This window comes from Myotis nattereri (genome assembly GCF_964212035.1).
Source record: "Myotis nattereri genome assembly, chromosome: 2".
NCBI lineage: Eukaryota > Metazoa > Chordata > Mammalia > Chiroptera > Vespertilionidae > Myotis > Myotis nattereri.
In genome coordinates this window covers 61,341,466-61,363,201 of record NC_138076.1, presented here as the reverse complement: position 1 = coordinate 61,363,201, position 21,736 = coordinate 61,341,466, and the positions used below count along the sequence as shown (strand labels likewise).

Here is a 21,736-nt window from a genome sequence, read left to right as displayed (position 1 = left end):
CAGTAGATAGAGCATCGGTCTGTGGACCAAAGGGTCCCAGGTTCAATTCTGGTCAAGGGCACATACCTTCATTGCAGGCTCCTTCCTGGCCTGGGCCCTGGTCAGGGCATGTGCAAGAGGCAACCAATCGATATATTTCTCTCACATTGATGTTTCTCTCTGTCTTTCCCTCTCTCTTCCACTCTCCCTAAAAACCAATGGAAAAAATATCCTCAGGTGAGGATTAACAAAAGCAAAAACAAAAAATAAAACATATAAACAAAAAAAAACAAATCTCTCCAATACAATGCTTTGTAATAGTCACCTAAAGTAGGAACTGATTAACAGCAGATGGTAAAAGAATAAATAAATATATAAAATTTAACTAGTATTATAAAAAAAAAAAGAAATCTAAGCACATTTAAGCTAACAGGTAAGAAAATACTTATATAAGACTAGAGGCCTAGTGAACAAAATCTGTGCACTTGGACAGTCCTGGAGCCTTCGGGGGATGTTTGAGTGCCATGGACGCAGGAGAGGCTCCCGCCAGGAGCTCGCCAGCCATGAGCCCAGCTCAGGGCTTCTGGCTGAGTAGCACTCCCCCTGTGGGAGTGCAGTGACCACCAGGGGGCAGCTCCTGTGTTGAGCATCTGCCCCTGGTGGTCAGTGCGCATCATAGCAACCGGTTGTTCCGCAGTTCGGTCAATTTGAATATTAGCCTTTTATTATATAGAATGAATACCCTATAAAATCATATATATATATATATATATATATATATATATATATATATTGAAACCAAAGAGTTGAAGTGACAAGGCAATCAGGTGATCTAGTGGGTAACAAGCCTCTTTACAGAGAAATAGGACGTTGCTTTTGGCCATGATCATGGAGAAAGAGTGAAGCAACATAAAGGCAGATAAGAAACAGAGAGCACAATGGTGACTGCCAGAGGCTCAGGGGAGAGAGAAATGGAGTTGTTCAATGAGTACAGAGTTTCAGTTTTACAAGATGAAAAAGTTCAAGATCTGTTACAAACAATATGAATATAGTTGACATTAATGAACTGCAGGTTTAATGATAAGATAGTAAATTTTTGTTAGGTGGTTTTTACTGCAATGAAATTTTTTGAAATTTTAAGCAGATTAAAAAAAAAAAAAAACACTAACATTTTAACAAATTCTTAAAAGCTGAATGTGGGCTAGCAAAGTCACTCAGTATCCCAGGAGACACAGGACATTCCACAGCCACTCACCTACTCCTCTGCTTTTGCACAAGCCTCCCCTCCCAAGTGCTAAGACAAAGACTATAAAATTGAAAATTAAAATTAAAAAAAAAGAACAGGAAGCCAAAAAAACGCCCCCTTAGAAGTGCTGACATACAGGTAGGAATTAGCTAACAACCCAGACTCCACTATCAAAGCAAAAGCTGTCTGCCGCAGGGACAGGGACAGTAAATACTCATGCCCTATCCAGGCAAAGGCAGATTGTTGGTAGAGGAAACAAAATGATATCTGCTCTTATGGGGGAGGGAGGGAGGGAGGGAGGGAGGGAGGGAGGGAGGGAGGGAGGGAGGGAGAAAGGGAGGCCCTCTGTCTAAGCTTTTCCCCAGGTTTAAATAATAGTAGCTGCTGGGTGAGCAATAGGAATCACACACATCGGAACCTGCACAGAACACTAGGAAAAACTCACCTGCTCCTGTAGGAAGGCAGGAAAGTCACTTAGGCCCAGAATTCTGTAGTGACATAAAAAGGAGGGTGGCCATACTGATGGCGGGAAAGAAAACACCCTGGAACAAAAGCCTGCCACGGGTAAGAGGCAGAGGTCTAGCTGCCAGAAGAAGGGACAGGCGTCTTGATAAAGTTCCAATTCAGGTTTAAGTACACCAGGCCTGCCTAAGACTGCAGCTGGGGTTAAGGGAACTACAACCCCACCCACTCCCCATCCACAACTCCACCCAGATTGGAATAGAGACAATGGCACAGAAAGAGGCCCCTGTGTGCATGGAGTTGAAGGCTGGCTGAGCGTTGAGGGTATAACAGGAACATTGAGAAGAAAAACTCTGTAACACTCCAGGTCTTGCAGAAGTCACAAGGTAGGTAAAAGCAATACATTCCTGAGAGAATTTGAAGTCTCTAGTGAATTGTCAATTCAATAGCAACAAGAAATCAATAACTCAGCACATCTACTGACCAAATTGACCCACCGCCACCCCTTCCTTCATGGACACTAACAACATGCAGACTAAGAGGCATGTCCATTTCTTACATAATAATTACTTATCTCATCTCCACTGATGTTTTATATATAACGGCATCCAGTAGATTAAAAATTACAAACCACAAAAACAAAACAAAAAGTTACCTATTGTCAAAGGATAAAGCCATCAACATAATTGGACCTTGAGATGACAGAAATGTTGGAAGTATCAAATGGAGACTTTAAAATAATTGGAGACTTTAATTAAAATTTAAAAGAATCTAAAGAAAAAATCAGATAACATTCATCAACACAAATTCAGCAAAGAGTGATATGGGAAGTGATAAGAAAATATTACAGAGGTAATTTTATATCAAAAATTAATTATTTCATTGAGCTTACAAAACACTGAACACAGTATGGAGAATTAGTAAACTTGAGGATAGATCAATAGAAATTATTCAAACTGAAAACTAAAGGGGGGAATGCGGCCATTTGCCTAGCATCCAGGATCTATGAACAATATCAAGCAGACTAATATACTAATGTAGTCGAGAAGGGGAAGAAAGAGAAAAAGGGGACAGAAGAAATTTTAAAAGATAATGGTTGTAAACTTATGAAGAGTTAGAAAGAACAATATACTATAGATCTATTGAAGCTTAGAGAATCCCAAGCAATGTAATTACAAATCGCACACTTATGCATATCACAGCCAAATTGCTGCAAACCAAAGTTAAAAAAAAATTCTGAATGCAGCCAGAGAAAGAGAGAAACATACATGGAGGAAAAAAGATCAAAATGCCAAAAGACATCTCTTCAGAAACTATGTAAGCTAAACAATAATAACGCAACATCTTTAAATGGGATGGAAACTGTCAATCTAGAATTCAAAACTCAGCCAAAACATTTCAGAAACACAGGCAAATAGATGTTACCAGACAAGCAAGAGCTGAGAAAAGTCACTGCCAGCAAACCTGCACTACAGAAAATATAAAAGAAATTTCTTTAGGCAAAAGTAATATGTTACTAGATAGAAATTTAGGACAAAGAAAGAGAACTTTAGAACTAGAAAAAAAATCAGTAAATACAAAAACAAAAAGACTATTTTTATGATTTGTAATCCCTATTAAAGGTAATGTCTCTTAAAAGCAAAAATAGTAATTAGGAAATATATGGCTTATAACACATATTAGTAAAATACTTTAAGAAAATAGCATAAACAATGGAAGAGAAAAACAGCATTACACTATTGTAAGATTCTGACATCATAAAGTAGTTTAATATTGTTTGAAGATAGACTATGAAAAGTTAATGATGTATATTGTAAACCCTAGAGTAACCACTAAAAATATAAAACAAAGAGGTGTAATTAATAAGCCAACAGTGGAGATATCATTGAATACTGAAAAATAATCAAGCCTCAAAGAGCATAAGAAATAGGAAAATAAGGGCAAGGAACATGTAAGTCAAATAGAAAACAAATAGCAAGTTAGTAAGTAGACAGTAACCCAATCATATAAAATTGTTTAATGTACATGATCAAATCATTCTAAATAAAAGTTGGGGAAAATAAGATTGGATTGTAAAAGTAACACCCAATTACATGTTGTCTATTAGGGAAAAAGAGGGATGTTATATAATGAAAAAGGAGTCAGTTCATCAGGGAAACAACAATCCTAAATGAGTATGTCCCTAATAACAGAACTTCAAAATATGTAAAGTAAAAACTGATAGAACTGAAAAGAGAATTAGACTAATTCACAAATGTATTTAAATACTTAAACCCTCATCTCCCTAATTCTGACAGAATAAGGAAACCAAAAATAATAATAAATTAACAAAAAACTAACAATATAGATGGCGTGTAGAACATTATTATTAGTGTGTGTTTTTGTTTGTTTGTTTGTTTTGCTTTTGGGTTTTTTTTTTACTGTTGATACTATTACAGATGTTCTATTCCTCCCTCCTTTTGCCTACCTCCATCCAGCCCCCATCCTCCTTTCTCTCTGGCCATCACCATATTGTTGGCTGTGTCTATGGCAGCTGTGGGCAAACTACGGCTGGTGGGTCGGATCCGGCCCGTTTGAAATGAATAAAACTAAAAAAAAAAAAAAAGACCGTACCCTTTTATGTAATGATGTTTACTTTGAATTTATATTAGTTCACACAAACACTCCATCCATGCTTTTATTCCGGCCCCCTCTGATCCAGTTTAAGAACCCATTGTGGCCCTCGAGTCAAAAAGTTTGCCCACCCCTGGTCTATGGGTTATGTATATAAGTACTTTGACTAATCCCTTCACCTTCTTTCATCCAGTGACCCTCCCCACCTACCTTCTGACAGATGTCAGATGTATCCATGTATCCATATGAAGAAGATTATTAACCAACATGGTTAATTGATACTTATAGAATATAGACCAAACTGGCATTTATAGGATGCCATTTATAGGATGTTCCACCCACCAATGACATAATACACTATTTTCAATTGTACATGTAACATTCACTAATATAGACCATATTCTGAGAGATAAAACAAGTCTGAGCAAAATTTTCAAAAATCAAAATCATACATCCTTGGAAAATCATGGAACTGAACTGGAAAACAATATAAAAAAGATATTCAAGATCCTCAAGTTTCTGAACATTAAAGAACATAATTCTAAATAATCCAAGGTCAAAGAAGAATTCACAATAAAAATCAGAAAATATTTTTAATTGAATGAAAATTTAAAAGAGCAGTGCTCAAAGTAAACTTTAAATAAAAAGTACATAAGAAAACAAAGGTATCATATGAATATTCTAAGCTTCCATCTTAAGAAACTAGGAGAAAAAAGAATCAAAACTGTTACAAGCAGAAGGAAGGTAATAATAAAGATCAGAAATCAATGAATTAGGAAAAAAAGTAAAATTCTAGAGAAAATAAATTAATGAAACCAAAAGCTGGTTCTTTTAAAAAACAACCTTTAGTCAGAGTGATCAAGACAAAAACAGAAATTACAAGTCACCACATCATAAATTATCAGTACAGATCCTACAAACATTAAAAGAATAGGGAAACTTGAACAACTTTATGCCAATAAATTCTATAACTTAGATGAAAAAGCTAATTCTTTCAAAAATACAAACTAAGAAGATTCACTCAAAAATGAATGTATAATATGAATAGCCCTATGTGTATTAAATAAATTAAATTTATAGTTTAAAACTCCCCCCTCCCCCAAAAAAAGACTCTAAACACAGATGTATTCTCTGGTGAATTCTTTTACACTTTTAAGGAAGAAATAATATTAATTCTACACAAAGTACTCCATAAAAGGAAGTACTTTGTGTACAGAAGAGGATCTAACACTTCAAAAATCATTTTAGAAGGCCCAAAATACCCTGAAAGCAAAATCAGATAAACATCAAAGAATAGAAATTACATTCCTCTATCCTTCATGAGCATAGATTTTTTTTTTTTAATCCTCATCCCAGGAGTGAGGATATGTTTTCCACTGATTTTTAGAGAGAGTGGAAGGGAAGTGGTTGGGGGAGAGAGAAAGGACAGAGAGAAACATCTATGTGAGAGACACATCAATCAATTGGTTGCTCTACCAGGTGGGTACTGAACCTGCAACCGAAGTATGTGCCCTTGACTGGGAATCGAACCTGGGACCCTGCAGTCCAAGGGCCAACGTTCTAACCACTGAGCAACCAGCTAGGGTGAACATAGATTCTTTTTAACATTCTTAACGAAGTATTAGAAAATCAAATACAGCTATATAAGAATATACCAAGCCCTAGTAAGGCCTGGCAGGTTGAGCATCTACCCATGAGCCAAGAGTAAGTGTCAACTATTGATGATGGAATTTTAGGGAAAGGGTTATCGCCTACATTGCTGGTAAAAACACACTGCTATACCATTTTTTATGTTTCAAAGAAATGTGGCAACATTTTGAAATGGTAATTCCACTCTGGGAGTCTATTCCACAGGTCCTCAGAGCATAGATATAAATATGCTTATTACAATCTTGGTTTTAGTGGCAAAAACTGGGAAAAAAGTATTACGCATTGATGGTTAAATAGACTATGAAATAACCATACCTTAGGATATTATGCAACAGCTTTGTTTTGTTTTTTAACGGATTAGAGTTCTAGTATCTGGGTGGAAAGATTTCCCTTAGGCAGTACTGAATGAAAAAACTAAGTTGAAAATAGTTCTAAAAAGTAATCAAATTTTTGTAAGCAGTGATCAAAAAACATTGTATGAATGTGTGTTAATAACACTTGTGATATAGAGAAAAATACAAAAGGACACAAAGTAGTTCTGATGCCATGTGTTATAGGGGGACAGACTGATATTGTAGGCTAAAGAAAGAAGGGGAGCCAAGAAAAAAAGTTCACTGAAAAAATAAAGTTTAAAGTCTCCACACGCATATACCTACTTCTATCAGAGATGTATTTGTGAACACTACCCAATAAGTGAATTACTACAAAACAAAGCTTATTTCCTACAGATTATAAGTTGTATCCATTCAAAAAACTAAAGCATAAAAGTAATAATAAATTCACATTTAAATACCATAAGTAGAAGCACTCCTGTAGTTGCTAAATGGGATGCTGCCCCATTCATGAATTGTTCAATTAAGCCAATTGGATCTTCAAAAAAAATTAAAATACAAAATAAACACCATACATGCCTAGCTTTGAGTGGGTTGTAAACATTAAAAGAGATTAACGCCTTTAGAATGTATCATACATATTCTAAGTACAATAAATGTGAGATATACATTTTTTGAAAGACTATGAAATAACCATACCTTGTAAACCACCACACACAAAGCAATTTGTAAACTACCACATACTTAAGCAATTTTTTACTAGCCCATACACTTCTCAAGTATTTTAAGCTATTAAAAAAATCATATGCTTACATGGAAAAAGCTTTTCCGGTAAGATTAAAAGTACTCAAAAGAAACTAAAACATAAATCTAAAAATATCTAGGGCATTATTTTTAGGTACATTTAAGGATCTAAATGAAAAAAAATAAACTATTCCAGAACATCCCAGTATGGCCCTGCCTTTGGGCTTAGCTGTGCTGCTTTTTCCCTTATCTGCCTATACTTTAAGCCATGTTTCATTTACCTTTGAATTTCACTCTTTATTCTCAGCACAAGCCCTGGTACATAGTAAGAGATGAACCATCTCCCTTATTTTTCCTCAAAGAATTATGGATGCCTCTAATTGCACAGTCCCTTCAAGGATGATTAGGTTGATATCTCTGGGCCGATATACATGAGTTTTCTTTGTGTTGTTGTTTTTTAATGTCCTTTTAAAGTGAATTTTGGAAGGAGTTAAAAATTAACCCAATAATAATCAATGACTATCTCATAGGAGATGGATTCTAGATGGTGGTACCTCTTTTGTGCAATGTACTTTCAAAATTCTGGCTTATTAAGACTAAGTGAAAGGAAGAGAGCATTGGAATGAAATGAAAAAAAATTACTTTACTGGAAATCAAAAGTTCTAGTTCTGACTCAGCCACGTTCTAGTTATGTTACCTTCACTTGACTTTAATTTCCTCATCAATAAAATGGTAACATGTCCAAACTACCTTATAGAATTGTCAAGATGAAAGTAAAAGCACTCTGTAAACCACCACACACTAAAGCAATTTTTTATAGCCCATACTTCTCAAGTATTCTAAGCTATCTATCTATATACATAAAGCCTAAGTGGCCGAATGACCAAACAACAGAATGACTGGTCCACTGGTTGCTATGACACACACTGACCACCAGGGGATAGATGCTCAATGCACAGGATTGAGCTCCCTCCTGTCTGGATCAGGCCTGTCGGGATTGGGCCGAAACAGGCTATCTGGCATCCCCCGAGAGGTCCCAGATTGCAAGCGGGCGCAGGTCAGGGCAAGGGACCCACCGGTGCATGAATCTGTGCACCAAGCCTCTAGTTTATAAAGAAAACACAGCTGCTTCAACCTTTAGCCTTGGTATAGTCCCAATATACTAAATAGACAGCTCAGTGTGCAATAATTCCATCAATGCTCTTTATAGACTCATTAAGACTTCATTTCTTTCTTGTCATACAATCTGAAAACAAAATATTTTGTGTTTGCTTAAGTTTCCTGTATTTATATCTAAAGTAAAAAAGCTATAATGTACATTTTAGAGGATTTCACTCTTTAAATACCTAACCAATTTAATGTACAATTTCTTTCTAAATATCCCTTAAGTAACACCTCTGATAAATTATAATTGACTCTGACTGGTTTTTAAGTTTTTTCTTCTATTGTTCTTCTGCAAAAAAAAAAAAAAAATGTATTCCTATATTCAAAATTTTTTTTATCAAGGCTAAAATTCACATCATTTCTAAATAAAATATCATCCATCAAATCTCTTTAGCAATATGAAAAAAATCATTAGATAATAAATATCACATAAAGGGTATTTTTAAAACTTTATTAATCAATCATTATTATTTTTGTTTTGCCCAAATAAACTTTCCTTAAACTCATTATAACACCGAATGCCCTACTGTCCAAGTATATCTCAGGATTTATTTTTGGAAAAGAAGTTTTTTTGATATGGCAAATGACAGAACTTTAACCAAAACACCATAAAGTCATCAGCTCTAGAAGATAACAGAAAAAGAGTTGTGAAGTCACCACAGTTGCCAAAATACCTTTTTCATTTGTTTTCTTCCACTTGCAGTTTTGCTTTGCTTTTCTATAAGGAAAATAAATAAACTATCTCCACGAAAAATTTTTGCCAATACCTGAAACCTTTGGTCTCTCAGATAGAAGCAATTTTTCCCCATGCATTTTGTTTAAAGGAACTTACAGCATTTGGTCCATTTATCACAAATTACTTCGTATTATAATTTTCTATATAAGTCTTGCCTCCCCTACCTGATTTTCAGCACATTAATGATGATGTCCTGCCCATTTTCGTATAAGATTCCAGAAACATGGTGGAAGCTAAATAAGTATAGGTCAAATGGATAAGTAGGCATTTCTATGTAGATAAGATGTTTTATTCCTTTTATTATATGCATCTGACTTTAATAGCTTTATCAAATAGCAAAATGCATATTGGCCAGAAATTACTGATCTACAATTACCAGTGTGGTTCTGTTGCCTTCTAAAAGTTTTTGGTTTAGATCTCATAATTTGTTTTAGTACATAAATTAGCAAAAGAAGAACTGGCTTCTATATGGAAGTAAACATTCCAGTCAATGTATTCTAGTAAATGTAGTATGTCAATATAATCTACAACTTAATGCATGATTTTATTATAGATTATGTTGACACATGACATCTACTAGAAAACCTCTGAACACAGCATTTATATGTATAATACTCTCACTTTTATTCTCTACTCTATAACAAGACTAAATCTGTAAAGTCTATTTACTCATGGAGGGAAGAGTAACACAAGGGAAGTTCAAAGGCTTTCCAGTGTTTGAATCTCTGCTTTAAACCTAACTAGCTATTGACCATGATGCTATTACTTTGGTGAAAATCAGTTTCCACATCTATACAATAGAAACAAAAATATCATGCATGCACACTCAATAAGTATTCTTTAATACAGAGGTAATCTCTTTATATATACAGTACACTCCTGAAACTTGTTTAAAACTAAATTATGCCAGAAACAAAAGAAAAATTATAATCTGCAATTACACACAATCTATTAAATACTGTCATTAAAAATAGATATATAGTACTTTGTGTGTTTTGTAATATATTTTTCAGAATTTATCAGCTTAACTCCTTTAAGCATTTTCAGTAGATTCACTATTCAACACACCTAATGATTTCTTTGTCTCAATTGTGTATCAAGATAATAAGCCCTGTTTCTCATAATTAAAAGCAGCACTTTTGTTTTCCCTTTTTTCTATTTAGTTTGTTAATGAAAGGCAAAAAGTAACATTTTCAAATAGTTTTTCAAACATGGCAAAATTGCAAGGGGGGTTGAGAAGGATGTCACTTGGCAAATACTGTCACACAATAGCTTAAAAGAAGGCACTCATGAAATGATGTTCGTAAGTCAAAATTCAATGTGTAAACGGTACTTTAAGGGTCTCAACATATAACATTCAAAGTCTCAATTATTTAAAAGTGAACTATACATACCTGTCTACTAAAAGTACATATAAATAAACTAATACATGAAAAGCACAGTGCCTAACTTCTGCATTATAACAGCTGTTCAATGAAGAGTAGCTATTTTATTTTGTTGCTACTATTCATTCTGAATTGCTGCTTTTACTAAAAGAAGCATCAATATATTGGAGTAGACTATTATCATCAAGCACTATGTACCAGGTTCTATGTACTAGATGCTTTCCATACATAACCACAATATGAATCCTCAAAAAAAATTCTGCAATGTTGACATTATTTATTCTTGTTTTTGTTTTTTTATTAACTAACTAGAGGCCCGGTGCACGAAATTCATTCACGGGGGGGGGGGGGGGGGGGGTATCCCCTCAGCCCAGCCTGCACTCTCTCCAATCCGGGACCCCTTGGGGGATGTCCTACTGCCAGTTTAAGCCCGATCCCGAAGATCAGGCCTAAACCGGAGGTTGGACATCCCTCTTACAATCCTGGACCACTGGCTCCTAATCACTCACCTGCCTCCCTGCCTAGTCACCGCTAACTGTCCCTCCCTGCTGGCCTGGTCGCCCCTCACTGCCTTTGCATGCTGGCCTGGCCACCCCCCACTGCCCCCCTCTGCCAGCCTGGTTGCCCCTAACTGCCACCACCTGCCAGCTTGGTTGCTCCCAACTGCCCCCTTTGCCAGCCTAATTGCCCCCAACTGCCCCTCCTGCCGGCCTGGTCACCCCCAACTGAACCCTCCCCCACCGACCTGGTCACCTCTAACTGCCCCCCCACCACTGGCCTGGTCATCTCTTACTGCCCCCACGCTGGCCTGGTTGCCCCCACCTGCCCCCCTCTGCCAGGCTGGTTGCCCCTAACTGCCCCCACCCTGCCGGCCTGGTCACCCCCAACTGCTCCCCTGCTGGCCTGGTTGCCCCCAACTGCCCCCCGCCCCCCCGCCGGCCTGGTCAACCCTCATGGCCTCCCCACCAGCCTGGTCGCCCCACGCAGCCTGCTGTTAAGTTGTTTGGTTGTCCCTCACCAACCCCCCTGCCGGCCTGGTCGCCCCAAGCAGCCTGCTGTTCAGTCGTTTGGTCATCCCTCACTAAGCCCCCTGCCAGCCTGGTCCTAGGCAGCCATCTTGTGAGGGTGTGAGGGTCAAATTTGCAAATTACCTCTTTATTATATAGGATCAGGAAACAAGACTTGGAGAATTAACTTGCTCACTCAGGTAACAACTGGTTAGAGGTTTCAAATCCAGCATAACCCTACTACAAGGTTTCATTTTGCAAGAAAATAAATTTCAGAAAAACTGGAGTGAATTATGGAATGGCTAATAGAGTTGAATATATTTCGCTAGAGATAAAAAAGACTTAGGTAGGAAATGACCACGATATTGGCACTGAGCTACTGAAAGAATTATCATATGGACTGCATTCCTCAATTTGATCTTTCAATAAGTGTGTTAGCACTATATAATCAGGCAGTATATTAGGCACTGTGTTAGAAGCCAGTAAAGTAACAATGAAGAAGATTCATATCCTGTCTCATGGGACCTATTATTGGGCGGGGACAAGGCAAATCAAGAAGCAATTACAGCAGAAATTTTGCTCTGGTGCCGAAGAATAAAGACTGGAGCCCAGCATATTCTTAAAGCAAGCGATGATAAATAAGAGTCACACAAAACATGATGTTTAACAGTGATTGTTGTAACATGAGCAGGAGTTAGGCAAGGGATATGTGTGAGACAAAAAGAATCTAAAATGAATTATATTGATGAGTTAGTTTGAGTGTTTAGGCAGAGTTTGAAAAAATGGGTTGTTTTTTTTGTTTGTTTCTTAACTGGAGAAAATATAGCTTAGGGAGAAATGATGTAAATTAATATCGTTCTTAATTTTCTCAAATTTTTGAGAAATGCACATGACAGAAAACTGTGCATACAAATAAAATGTGCTCAATAAGTTTTCAAATACCCATTTGAGATCTCTATCATCTAACTTCCTTTATTGTGCATATGTTCGTATTGCAACAATGTTTGAGTCTAACTAAGGGACCTAAGTCATAAATCAGACATAGCTTAATCAACAGAATCTTGGCTTAACTAGGGATTTGCAGATCAATAAACTATTCTAAATTATAGTACAACAGCACAAATTTAATGCTTCTGTTAAAAAACTAAGGGCACTTTTAATTACCTGTTGATAGAAGTTTTAGTTGACTCATTAAAGAAGAAGCCTAGAGGTTTACAACTTCTAAATAATCATTGTTGATTTTTATTTTCAACTTTCTGTAACTGATCATGGGAACTGTATTTACAGTTCTGTTTTGTTTTTCTTTTTGAAAAGCTCAGATACTTCACCTACTTGATAATGTTAATGGCAACTTTTATACCAGCTACATAGAAACTTCTTAAGAGTGACATTCTCAAGGTCATGGAGCAAATCTCTGGTTAGACAGGAATGGAATTCATGACCTCTGACTGCCAGAAATTTTCTACCCACACTTGGAAATTCCTGCTCCATAAGTGTAATTTATATGCTCACTTTCAGAGGCTGGAAAGTTCAAGTCTTTTAGGGCAGGGGGTAAGGAGTAGGGAGAGAGTAGTTTTTCTGTCCAATCAGTTGCCACACCAGTCCTTCATAGTTTTGCAAAGTAATTTTTACCCACATTATCTCATTTCACCCTTTCCACAGCCCTGTAAACTACACATTTTTCTTCCCATTTCACAGACTCAGGTTAAGAAATTTAACCTAGGTCATTTAGAGTTAGTAACCAAGAAAGTCCTGACTCAAACTGCTATTTCTGCCACTTCACCCAGTCCTGATTCCAGTATGTATAAAATTAGCAAATACCTAATAATTACATGAATGAAGGTTTTCTTGACAGTTGTCTATTTCATTTTTCACAATAACCCATCTTTGTTACTGTTAGGTATTGGTTTGTTTTTGGGAGGGCAGTGTTGCTTCCATATTTTGTAATGAGTTTGCTTGTCAATCTAAAAAAAAAAAAAAAAAAAAAGCAAGAATAGTATTACCAAACATGGAATTTGAAAAAACCAACTTTGGCCCAGCTGGTGTGGCCCAGTGGTTGAGTGTCAATAGTTTGATTCCCAGACAAGGCACCTGCCAGGGTTGCTGGCTCATTCCCCAGTGGGGGCTGTGCAGGAGGCAGCCTATCTATGATTCTCTCTCATCATTGGTATTTCTGTCCCTCTCTCCCTCTCCCTTCCTCTCTGAAATCAGTAAAAACATATTTAAAAAACAAACTTTGTGTGTTTTCCGCCTTTTTATATAAGTGAGGGGCTTTTTAACTGTAATTCTTGGTCATAATGTATATGGTGTGGAGGATATGTACAAATATAGGTAAAGAATATAAAAACATGCATTAATATTATATATACACATATATATCTACTTATGTAAAATGGTGAATATATGCATTATTGTGAGAAGTCCCCTCTTATCTACAGTTTTGCTTTCCAAGGTTTCAGTACCCTTAGTCAAAGAAAAACATTACATGGAACATTCCAGAAATAAACAATTAATGTTTTAAATCATATGCTGTTCTGAGTAGCGTGATGAAATCTCCAGCCATCTAACTCAGTCCTGCCCATGATGTGACATCCCTTTGTGCAGCATGTCCACACTGTATATGCTCCCCACCATTAGTCATTTAGTAGCCAGCTAGGTTACCGGATCGACTGTTGTGGTATCGAAGTGCCCGGGTTCAACCTGGGTTCAGGTAACCCTTATTATTGTTGTTAATCCTCACTTGAGGATATTTTTCATTGATTTTTAGAAAGGGAGGAAGGGGAGAGAGAAGGAGAGAGAGAGAGCGAGCGAGCGAGAGAGTGAAACATCAATGTGAGACACATTGATTGGTTGCCTCCTCCATAAGCCCTGACCAGGGCCAGGGATGGATGCTGCAGTGCAGGTACGTGCCTGTGACAGGGAATTTGAACCCGCTTTGGTGATGATAGTAATTCGGACATGCCAAAGAGAAGCCATAAAGTGTTTCCTTTAAGTGAAAAGATACATATGGATAGTAGAAAAAAATATACAAAGTGTTCCATACAATCCACAGTTTCAGGTATCCACTGGGGTCTTGAAACATATCCCCCACAAATAACCGGGGACTGTATACGTGTAAGCACGGTGAATATAGCACTTGGAGCACAATTCCTGGGAATCTAGGCCAGCAACTAGTAATACGGCAGCTTCTGTAGCCTCTGCCGGGGTAGGAAAACTATCCCAAAGCTCTCCCATTTTCCCCTCTCTCCTTCCTGTAGCAACACAGCAAGACGCAACAGCTTCCTGCTAGTCCATCTGTACCTAAATAGCAATATTGTTTGGACCAGTCCAATCATTATACTAACAAATATTTTAAAATATATGCCATAGAATTAGCAACAAAATAAAAGTGCAACTTTAAGTGAGGGGGAAAGAAGTGGGAGAAGAAAGACCATACCAGGGCAGAATTCTTTGGGTGTATATCCTATAATCCACTGCCAGACCAAAACAAATTTTTATAGAGCAATATGACTACTCAAGTAGCCACTTTTATGACAATAAACACCCAAAACCGAAAAATCCTTTTGTAACATAATTACTGAGAATATACAGGGAAAGTAACCATTTAATCCACAGCATGTGTTCTCCACCACAGAACTGAAACGCTGACATCAGATGGGGTGTGGCTGGCCTAGGCCCTGGGAGTGAATTCTGGCCAGCTGAAGTCAGGCAGTCCTCTGGGCAGGCTTGGGATCTAGAAACCACCAAGCAGGTCTCATACAGCCTAAGGCTGTTGACCTTCTGGGCACAGGGCAAGGCCCATCTGTTTACATGCATTTTGATTTTGGGAGGGGTGATTGTGGTGGATGAGTTAAGGCAGTGGTTACAGGGTGTTGCCAATAATTTAATTTTAATTTTTTTTTACCCTTACATTTTGTACATGCTTAAGACGGAAAACTGTGCAAAACTTGTAGACTGAAAAACAAATAAATACGAATTTTAAAATGGAAAATAAACTAACATTAGGCAAGATATAGATATTTCCACTCTACAATCATAAAGTATTTTCAAAATGTAAATGATAGAGGTAAACTACTGAAACCTATTTTAGGATTTATTAACGAAAATGAAAGTTGTTTCCTACAAGAAAAAGTTAACCATGGTGTCCATTCTAAATGAAACTGTTTTTGGGATTTTTTAGCTCTTGTTCATTCATTCATTAATATGGAAGCATGAGTGGGGAAACTTATCTTAAAAAAAAAAATAACTTTTCAAATGAGTTTGTACCATTTCTAGCTTTGTAGAATAAACTACTGTGCATTAATACATAAATCAACTACATCTAGATTTAAGAATGTGACACTGCAACAATGTTTCTTGCACAATATAAAGAAAACAAACTGTTTGACACCCCATTTTAATGTGATTATTCTAATGTTAATTTGCATAAATATGAAACTCCACACTTACCATTTTGTACAATGGTGAAAATATCCAGGACCTTTGCATATTCACTGTTTAACAATATCACTTCACTGATAAGGTTGCTCAATACTAGCTTAATCAACACTGGCTTGAGTTCAAAATGCCCTCATTATAAACTAGAGGCCTAAGCTTAGAGACACACTTATGTGTCTTTGCAGAGATTAAAAAAAAACACACAACACAAAACCACTATATTAAGACCAAATTACTTCAGTAAGCTGATAACAGCCTGCTTCAAGATATGACATCTAAAACTCACTCTGAGTCTATTAAAGTCCATGTTTACCTTTCACAAGAGGTAGGGAAGTAATCCCTGAGGAGCATATAAATCTTTAAATGGCCAGAACACTATCGCTATTATTATATGCCTGATGCGTGCTCTTGGGAATGACCATCAAGCATCCTCGTTTGCTCTTCCTGGGGCCAGGGAGAATGAGCACACCAGGGCTTGCAGTCCCTTCCCTGTCTGTACACACATAGGCTGCAGCTGTAGTAAACAACCACCAGCCAAGAGTTGCTAAGGTCAAGGTCTCAAATGCTATACGAGGACCAGCTTCTCCCAAATGACATTCAGTTGTTGAAAAGGAACTTTGTGGATAAAAAAATATTAAGGGCTCATAACCACAACAATTTTCATTCAATAAATAGCCATACAAAGCATTCCAAAACAAAGTTTAGCTGACCGTAGTGTCTTTTAAATATGTATTAATAAATCACTGAAGCACTTCACAAATAGACAGAAACCCCTCGAGAACGTTTTGTTTACCAGACACAGCTCTACTGGTTACACAGTTTTAGTTCATAAATTATGAAAATTTTATGGGAAAATATTCCAAATTGTATTGTACCATACTTATTATGAAATAAGTATATTTCATAATAGTTAGGAATTAGAAAGTAGAACTACAGACCTCTTTCCTAAATACAGTACAAATGTCTGCCAATTCTGGTACCCGCAAATTGCTCTCTCTCCGACTCAGAGCAGCTTAATATACTCTAGGTAGTCTTCAGAGAGAGCAGGCTGCAGCGATAAAGAATACCTTATGCAATTGAAATGTTTGCCCTTCAACATCCTATTTGTACTAAGCTTCTACAGTTAAACATTTTCTAGCCTAAAAGTACACCCCTTTATCATAACCAATGCCTATGTATTTTTATTTAAATATAAAAAAAAAGCATTTGAATGAGGTCTGCAAATAGCACAACCAGGTTTTTTGGAGGGTGGGAGTAGGGGGTGGGGTGGGGGTACTGTTTTTATTAAATACCAGTTCCAAAGAGTATTTCTTAGAAGATGGTATACACCCACTTTTCAAAGTGACCACTCCTATCCCCATCACAAGCTGCTGCCTGTAAAAAGCCACCAAATTTATTTTAAAGCATTTACTCATCTAAACAACTCTATCCTCCAGTAAGAACAGGGCATGGAGGCGGCTAGGTGGCTTTGCAGAATGACGTGTATTTGATTGGCAGATGTCTATGAAGCCACTAGATGCACATGCACTAAATGTAAATAGAGCTGCTCATCTCCCCGGTGTTACAGGGAAACTGAGAGAAAACTAAAGCTGATTGAAAATAAAATATCTGAGTGCTCCAGAAGTCTATTAGCCAGTGGAATTGCTTAAAACAATCCATACAGAGCCATTCTTAAACCATCTGCACAGTTAAATTAGAGAGCTGACAATATTAACCACACAAACTGTTTATCCAGATTACACATTCCGTTGTACTAATACTCTTTAACTCAACACAGTCCGGCTTTTATCAACTGAATTAAGGCTATTACTATTAAAGTATGCAAAAACTGGAAGAGCAGGCTGAAGGGGGTTGGGAAGCTGCGGGGCATATAACAAAGGAATTGGTACTTTTTCCCAAGCATTTGCCTCAAATACACTTCGAAACAGAACTGTTGAGTGCACCCCACCCTTTTCCCCAAAGATAAAAGTTTCCAAAGTTCTAATAGGCAGTTCTCTACCCAACAAAAGCAGAATTGATTCTCCCGGTAGGGGAGCATCTAACAAGAACACCAACTAATGTCGCGGAGGTCAAGTCCGAGTCCTCAGAGCGAGCTCTAAGGCAAGAAGTGGCTCCTAGGCCGGCTAGCCAGGCTTCCAGGCCAGGGTGGACGTGCAAAGTTGCCCCTTGTCAACTCGGGCCGAGTCCCCCGTAATTGAAAATATCAGCCACGGGGCAGCCCCTGGCTACTTCCATGGATGAGGCACTGTAGCAAGTGACAGTTACACATCATTACGACCAGAGACAATAATGAATGTAGCACCAGGACCACTATTCATGCCAGCAGTGTCATCTCCGCCTTAACCCCTTCCCCTCCACTCTCCAGCGCACACCCAGAGCCCACACAGCCCGGTGCGGCAGCTATTGACCGAACTCGCTCTATTCTTGGGGGCAAACTACTTCCACAAGCACCCCCCCCCCCTCCGCAATTCAGCCCTGGTGTTTTATTTCTCATCTTTGGCAACTGTCAGGCAAACACAGCAACCAACAATTCCACTAGGGATAGAAAAACATTTGCTTAATTCACGTTACTTGATAAGTTCTTTTTTTAAAAAGAAAGAAACGTATATATTGGGGGGGGGGGCTCCTTCTTTCTTCTCCACGAATACGACGGACGTTACTTGCTTTGCAATAGCATCGCCCTCCCTGGGCCCCCTCCCGCTTCCCAACACTTTCCCCCTTTAAGAACACAGACCAACCAAAATGATTTAACTTGAACAGATGACAGAAGGAAAATAAAACATGTTAAGAGAATACGGTCTGATTTGGGATGGCAAAAAAAAAGAAAAAAGAAAAGAAAAAAAGAGGAGGGGGTTGTTTATTTTGATAAGAAACGGAATCGGCACAGACCTGAACAGAAGCTGCAGAGCAGGAGAAATTGTTTTCTTTCCCTCACAGAGTCCCCCTCTCTCCCTTTCTCTCTCGCACGCGCGCGCGCACTCACACACTCACTCTCGCACACACTCGGCGGCCACCGCGCACACTCACACGCACCCTCGCACACGCACGGGCAGAGCCTCTCAGCTGCTCTCTGCAGTTCTCAGGAAATGAATGGGGGGCAACCCAGGGAACTGTTGTACTTGCAAATGACTTACCCGGATCACATGATGCGCTAAATGTAGGGTGGGCCGGTGGGTGGAGGCAGCCGAGCCGCGAGCCCGGGTCTAGCGTGGGGAGCCTCGCCAGGCCCGCATCGAATTACCCCGGGGCCCTGCCGAGGGGGTTGCAGGACGCCGTGCTCCTCCCTTGCAGCCCGCAGCTCAGGAAACCGGAGAGGTGCTGGGGGGTGGGGTGGGGCGGGGCGGGGTGAGGTTGGGGGGTGAAAACACCAAACCCCCCAAACAAAAGAGCTCTGGGTCCTCCTCCCCAGAAACAAAGCCCCGCCGCTGCGGGCGAGCCCTGGGGTGGGGCCGAGGGCGGGGGCGGCGGCGGGGAGGGGCGCGCTCAGCAGGCGCTAAGTCGCTTTATTGCCATAAAATGGGGCCCCCGAGCCGCTCCGCCCGAGGATTAGGAGGCGGGCTCTGAGTGTGATGGTTGAAATCCCCTGTGGGAAACTAACCCCTCCCCGTTCGCAGAGGTAGAAGGCAACACCCACTGCCCGGCCCTCGCTCCGCCGCCCGGGCCGCCGGCTGGGGGGTGGGTCCGCGGCGTCTCCACCCCGCCCCACCCCGCCCCACCCTCGCCCCCGCCCCCCGCCGCGGCCTGCGCCCGCTTCCCTTTCACCTGCACCACCTTGCCGCGGCGCCCAAAATAACCCACACATGGCCACCGCGCCCGGGGAGCCCGCGGGGCCTCGCGGGGGGCGGGACCCCGGGATTGCAACTCGCCGGGTGAGGACTCGCTCGGAGCCGCGAGAAAGTCCCCTCTTTTGTGTGAGACCGTGCATGGCAGCAGGAGGAAGAGAATTCGGAGACAAATACAGCGCGGAGCCCGCACGGGCCCCCCTCCCGTGCCCCCCGGGGGGGAGGGGGGAGAGGAGGGGCCGCGGCGCCCGCGCTCTCCCCGCGGCTCACCCGCCAGCGAACTTGGAAAGGTGTGGGCGGAGCTGGCTGGGCGGCCGCGGAGGCTGCGGGGCTGGCGGCGCCCTCGCTCGCGGGGACCGCCCCCGGGCGCCGGGCATCGCCCGGGCCGGGCAACAATGAGGTCGGGTGGGGGGTGCGGGGCCGGCCGGTGCCCTCCCCGCGGGAGTGCGCGGGAGGGTGGGGCGGGCGGGCGGGGCGCTGGGCGGGTAACGCGGGGGAATCATTGTTTGGGTCCCGGAGCTACACACGTTGCGGGCGAGGCGGGGGCGTCCTCCCTCCCCGCTCTTCACCTTGGAGGGATGGAAGGGGGCGAGGCCGAGACGCTGGCTTCGCTTTGGAGCCCCCGGAGTCGTGGCGCCCGCCCGCGCTAGTGATTTAGAAAAGCGGGAGAACTTGATGGCGGGGAGGGGAGCCGCGGTTGCAGACCCCGGCCCAGGCCGCGGGGCGGTGGGGTTTGGGGCACGAGGGAGTCTAGCCCTGCGCCCCAGAAGGGAGCCCCGAGCTCTGGGCTGCCGGGACCCGAGTCCTGGACGCCTTCGCCGGCGACCCCTCCCGCCCGCCTCGGTGCCCAGGGGACAGATCCGCGGGGCTCTGGGGCAGCCGAGAGGAGGCGGCGGCGCGACCCGGCCGTTCTCTCCGCGGCCCGGAGGGCGCGGGGTCAGCTCCGCGCGGAGAGGGGGCGGGGGGGAAAGGGAGGCGGGGTTGTTGGGGAGGAGACTGGGCGGAAGCCACGGGCGGGATGCGGGGAATGGGCCGGACACGGGCGGTCTTCGATCGAGGTTGCGTGCGCCACTTTCTTGCAAACCCAGGTGAGCGCGCTGAGGCTCCCGGGCGGGCAGGATACCGTGCACGGTTCCCCTGCGTCCGCCCCGCGTGGGAAACCGCCCGTGGGTGGGAAGGCCGCTAAGGGAAAGTTTCTGTGGAGGCAGGAAGATTTGCAGGGATGTGACCCGAACTGGGATAAGAAGAGAAACAAGGGAGAGGCCGAGAAACAGGAAATGAGAGCAAAGAAGTGAATTCCAGCCAGGAAAAGCCTCGCCCAGTTTTACATTTTGCATGGCATCTTCCAAGCACTTCTAAAGGCGCCAAGTGCGTTATCAGTGAAAACAAAAGCAGTGTGTGGCCTGGTGCCTTCTCTGCCTCCCGCCACACTCTGCACGTGAGGACGAAGAGAAAACGTGGTCCAGCCTGGAGGGTGCGAATCCAGAGCCCACCTCTCGCCCTGCCAGGAGGAACCGGTGGGCCTGTGTCTTACAAATAAAACACTAGTGAGGGGAGGTGTCTCTGACCTGATCCTAGGCTTTCGAAGAACAAATAAGTGTGAAAGTGTTGAAAACTGCGGATCACTCCTTAGGCAAAGTATCCTTAGAGGAGGAATGCAGTGGGAGCGGGGAGGCGATGTAAACCCACATCCGAAAACGTGGGGGCGGCAAGGGAATGAGGAGCTCGGAAGGCAAATGGAACCTGGAGGCTAAGGGGGTGTGTCGCTGGGGCCTGGGTCTCTGTTCAGGGGCAAGCAGCTCTGGACCCCGCCCTCTGGGCTGATCCTGGGCACCAGTAAACAGTCCTTTAAGCTCCATTACATCGGGTTAGAAACGACATGAAAAGACAAGTTTGAAAACGGTAGAATATCAACAAATGCACAATATTTAAATGAAAAACTTGCCTCTACTAGAAACACTGTAATGCTTCCCTATAGGTGTGGCAGGGAGAAGCAGAGAGTGATGGAAGTGAGTTTAACTGTAAAAGTGGAAGGAGTCTGTAGGAAATGTCATCCTGACAGCTCTTACACTAACAGCTCTTTCTGAGAGAGAGCTGAGTGGCGGGCTGACCATAAATATATTCCTTTTTAAAAATATATATTTTATTGATTTTTTTACAGAGAGGAAATGGTGAGGGATAGTTAGAAACATCGACGAG

The 21,736-nt window shown here is 41.3% G+C and overlaps 1 protein-coding gene across 2 annotated transcripts in view; it reads right to left on the bottom strand.

Moving 5' to 3' along the window:
- Positions 1–19,342, bottom strand: part of KLF12 (KLF transcription factor 12) — a 442,181-nt gene extending 422,839 nt beyond the window's left edge. Inside the window, exon 1 of one of the 2 annotated variants that reach the window (XM_081084191.1) lies at positions 18,890–19,342. The gene's annotated coding sequence lies outside the window, so the exon portion shown is untranslated. The remainder of the gene's footprint in view (positions 1–18,889) is intronic. The other variant, XM_081084192.1, reaches the window with a different exon arrangement.
- Between the last annotated feature and the right edge of the window lie 2,394 nt (positions 19,343–21,736).